Source organism: Phytophthora cinnamomi (genome assembly GCF_018691715.1).
Source record: "Phytophthora cinnamomi strain GKB4 chromosome Unknown Contig52, whole genome shotgun sequence".
Taxonomy (NCBI): Eukaryota; Oomycota; class Peronosporomycetes; order Peronosporales; family Peronosporaceae; genus Phytophthora; species Phytophthora cinnamomi.
The window spans coordinates 217706-222753 of record NW_027150985.1 but is presented as its reverse complement, the minus strand read 5'-3'; positions in this window follow the sequence as shown (position 1 = coordinate 222753).

Genomic DNA, 5048 nt, shown 5'->3' with positions numbered 1-5048 from the left:
CAACACGCATCCGATCGCGAAGTCGGATGCGTCGCACACGACGTGAAATGGGCGATCTTGGTTTGCCACTGCCAAGATCGGCGCCTCAGTCAAGCCCCGCTTGACTGCGTCGAATGCCTTTTGACAATCAGTTGTCCAATTCTACGCAGCTTTCTTCTAAGAAGCTGTGATAGCGGGCGGATCTTGCCCGCCTAATCCTCCACGTACTTGCACAAGTACATGGCCAAGCCAAGGAACTGCCTCAGTTCCTTGACACTTGAAGGCGTTGGCCATTCATTTATCACTCTGACCTTTTCCGGGTCAGGGCGAACGCCATTTTTCCCTACGAGACACCCGAGGACGGGTATCTCGCTCGCCCCGAAGATACACTTCTTCAGGTTCTCGTGGAGCTTATGTTTTCGCATAAGCTCAAGTAGCTTCCGGAGATGCACCCTGTGCATCTCTACGTCGGTCTTCCCGTCCACAGCCCGGCTGTGGATGAACACATCATCGAAGTAGCTCGGCGCGAAGTCGCGCACCGAGCGCAACAAGTGCGTCACGCACCTGTTGAAAGTCGCAAGGGTGTTCTTAAGCCCCTGCGGCATTACTAGCCATTCCCAGAGCATGCCGCTTGGCGTGCTCACCACCGTGAGAGGGATATCGCTCTCACGCATTAGGATCTGATAGAATCCGTCTCGCAAGTCGAGAGCACTGTAAACGGTGCTCCCTGCCATCGAATCGATGATAACATCTTTTCGTGGTATCGGCGTCTGCGCCGGTACCGTCGCATCGTTCAGCTTGTTGTAGGCATGAACGATGCGCCATCCGCCCTGTGGCTTTTTGACACAGAACGTCGGAGCACTGTGCGGGGACTTTGATTCCCGCACTTGCCCAGCTTTGCGACGACTTTCAAAGAAGTCGTCGATCGCTTTCACTTGCTCTCGCGGCAGTGGCCACTGCCGCGTGACACAGTACTTCGTGCCCGGCACGAGATCAATCTCGTGCTGTATGCCCTTGTCCTCCGGAAGCTCAGCAGGAATCTGTTTTGGGAGTACGTATTTGTACTCCCTCAGCGATTCGTAATAGGGACTCGACTTCAGCGAGTCCCAGACTTGTTCCTCGAAGCACTCTCGCTTCGTCTTCGCACTGAGAGTGTCTTCACTCTCAGTGGTGCTTCCCATGAAGAGCTGCCTCAGCTCTTCGCTCTCGCTCTCCGTTCTTTCGCTGTTCGAAAGAACGCAGACCTGCTCGATGCGTCCATCGTGCAAGTCGCGTGTGAAGCGCTTCCAGCTCATGACTGGAAGCGAAGTCAACTCCGACGCCGTCGTCGGAGGACTAGCGAGTTCCATCTCACGATACTGAAATCCAGTATCGGTGTGCGTCAAGACGCTTAGCGTCTCGACATCCAGCGTCACCGCCTCAGTCTGCCCAGCAGACAGTTCTTGTTGCGTCTCGGTCCAGGCCCGGCCGTGTACAGTTGTTCGCCGGCAGACCCTGTCTGCGGGCGCGCGATATCAAGCCCGGCTTGATCGCATGGCGCTTCGTCGTACAGCCCGGCTGCACGACAGCATGCAAATTGCATCAGTGCGGTACGTTTGCAACCGTCCGCACTGTTTGCAGCGTCAACTACCGGAGTTGACACGCCGTCGTCACCTCGACGCCATTCATTGGCGGAGCCCCTCGTGACCGAGGGTGCGTCGGCTCCCGGAGCCGACGCGTCATTGTCGACCTGACCTCTTCAGGTCAGGGACTGTCCGTTACACGCTTGAACGTGGGTATTGGTTCCTGGAACCAGTACATCTTTTTGTTCTGACGTCGGCAGCATTGCCGACGTTGGTCTCACTTGTGCGCGCCCTCGCGCACTTCTTGGGCAGTCCAGGACAGCAGCATTAAGCGCTGTCTCGACTGGTGAGCCGCGCGCACCTGCTGGTGCGTGCGCTGCGGTAACAGGGCCATCGCTCTCTGTTCCGCTGCCGTGGCCGAAGCGCACGAGCGTGCGCTTCTTCCAGTCTATTACCGGATCATGCCGTGCAAGTCACGGCATACGTTGAACTTATCGTCCAGGTCCAGGACGATAAAGTGTTCGACAAACACTCGTTAATTGTACGAGAAGCGCACGTTCACGACGCGCTTCTCAGTCTTCGCGATGGCACCTGTTGCCAGTCGCAGCTCCAGAAGACTTCGAGGTACATTTACCTCCTCGAAGTCAAGTATCGGCAGTCTTCGTAGTCGAACAAAGTTGTTCGACGCGCCTGAATCTACCAATGCTCCAAGAGAATCACTCGCTCTCTTCGAGTAAACCTCCAGGATGACTACGTTCGGCCTGTCATCTTGTTTTTTGCAGCGAGAGCTAGTCTCACTGGGGGCTGCAGTCCTCAGTGGCGCGTGCCCGGTGTGGGCACGCGTGCAGTAGGTCGCCCCGCGCGTACTGGATGTTCGCGTTTTTTGTTGGTCCGCGGCGATGCCTAGCATCGCCACGACGGCCACCTCCAGGGGGCATGGGAGCTGTGCACTCCCGTTCAAAGTGACCGATCCTTCCGCAACGGAAGCATCGCACGTTACCTCCCTGCTGCTGGTAACCAGCAGCCGTTGCGTTCGAGAGGTCCATTGGTTCCGGACCTCCCGTCCTCGCTACCGGGCGCGGTTGCGGCCTCGGCACATTTGCATGGAGTTTAGCCTGCCGCAGGTTAAACTCTTCTTGCATGACAAGGGTGATTGCAGCTTCGAGAGTACTCGGGTACTCTCGGAAGAGATAGGTCTTCACGGGCCCATCTCTAAGTCCTTTCATGAACGTGACGACCTTGGTCACCTCGTCAATCGGGTTAGTCAAGATATTCGAGACCAAGTATCGTGCGCGCTGCGCGTAAGTATGAACGTCATGCTTACCCTGCTGAAGGTCGAGGAACTCCGTCCTCGACCGGAACTCGTTTTGCGGGGGCTCAAACGCTTGTCTGAGCTCCTCTTTGAATTCCTCGTACGTGCTGAAGCACGTAGGACCAGAGAGTCGGCGACCATACGCCCAACGCCTTGCCCGTCCGCCAAAGCAGGACATGGCGAATGCGACCTTCGACAGCGGGTCGACGATGCGTCGAGCCGCAATGGCTGTGTCGAGTTCGACAAGCCATCGGAGGAGAGGCTCGCCCTCTCTTCCCACGTAATTGCTCACGCTCAATTTTAATGATTGAGCACGCGGTGTCGTCACCGACGACGCCGTCACTGAGGAAGCAGCATCACGCTGCTCCTTCATGAAGAATCCTAGAGCAACACCATGTTGCTCCGTCGGCGATAGTGTACGCAGCATCGCAGCTATCGCCGCTTCTCCCATGACTGTTGACAGTCGTTGGAGGGCTTCCCACTCTGGGTCAGACAGGTGGGGGCGGTCAGCGCGTGCAACATGCGTTGCAGGCGTATTGGAGCTCTCCATGGGTACCTCCGTGCTCATGTGGTTCTCGGCTCCGTGTTCGTACACCTCGTACGATCGTCAAGCAGTCGGTCGTTGGACGGACTACAAAGTGCTACCAGGTATAATGGGTCTAACTTGACTCACTACTTTTTCTTACACGTTGCGCAACGTGTATGAGGAAGCGTAAGTACTTAGTAATTACTTAGGTTAATTATATTTAAATACACAAATATAATTTAAATCAGAAAGACTCCAAGTAGCTAGTTTAAGGTAAAATGAGAACTGTATTGTTTGTGAATTGATCTTCCTCCTAAATCTGCTAAAAACTGTTTATCATCTATGAAAGGGTTGACGGCCGCTGGCTGTCAGAGCCCCGCTAATATGCACGTCTCTAATTGGTAGAAAGATGCTGCTTTCTACCAATAGGATCTTTGGGTAGGTGTGGACCACTCATTGTGGTGGCCCACTTCAAGATATCCATTGGTGTTACTTACACCAAAGTGAGGAAGTATCAAAAACTTTTTTTAACAGATATCCTATCTGTTAAATTCACAAGTGGCTTGTAGCCACTTGTACGTGTAACCCCGTTACACTCGGTCACTTTGAGTGGCTCAGGATGCCCTTTGGACTAAAGAATGCACCGATGATTCACTAACGCATGCTCGATCATGCTATGTGGGGGTTTGTACAACCGATAGGTGGATGGAAACACTACGCAGAGTTAATGTGGTGTGCGGAGGAGAGTGACCGAGACCTTGGTCGAACCCTCGGACGGACCCTGGCTGAACCGTCGGACAATCCGTCACCTGACCCAAACCAAGCATCCACGAAGTTTGAAGCAACCTGCGACAGCACTCGGGCCGAGGACTCGGTCACGGAACTCATTAATAGCCCGGCGGCCGACATGTTCGCAACTGGTGAGCCCGACGAGTCCTCGCTAGTTCCGGTGTTATCATTTGTGGATGATATTTGCTTCGGGGGTGAGCCGTTTGACGACTGCCTCGAGACTTTGGACCGAATGCTCGCCCGCTTCGAAGAGTGCCGTATTAGTGTGAGCTGCACTAAGAGCATCTTTGTGCAGCCCAAGGTTGATTTTTTGTCGCATGAGGTGACGCGAGAAGACATTAGAGCTGACCAAAAAAAGCTCAAAGCAGTAGCCGAGCTTTCGTTTCCTCGGTCGAAAAAGGGCGTACAAGCATTCGTCGGTGCGCTAAACCACTACAGCCGGTTCATCCAAGACTTCGCAGTATATGGAGAAGCACTATATCAGCTGAAGGACGAAGATTTCATGGACGGGGGTGACCTCAGTGCCAGCGAAGTTTTACTGCGTTACAACGAAAGGTCGGTGAGGCACTGATCCTCCGACACTTCGACCGTGACCGAGCAGTCCGCGAAACACTCTTTGCAAATGGGTGGGCGCTCAGTACAACGCTGATGCAAGAACATGGTGGAAAAATGCACCCGGTACAATTCTGCGGCCGAGTCCTCAAGGACGCAGAGATGAATAATCACCCGGCCGAAAAGGAGGTCCTGGTCCTGCTGCAAATGTTGAAGGTGTGTTACACCCAACTTGCAGGTCGGACCATCCATGTCTACACGCGATTTTCAACACTCGACTGGGTCCACAAGTCGAAGACTCTGTTTGGACGGGCTACCCAATTTGCGG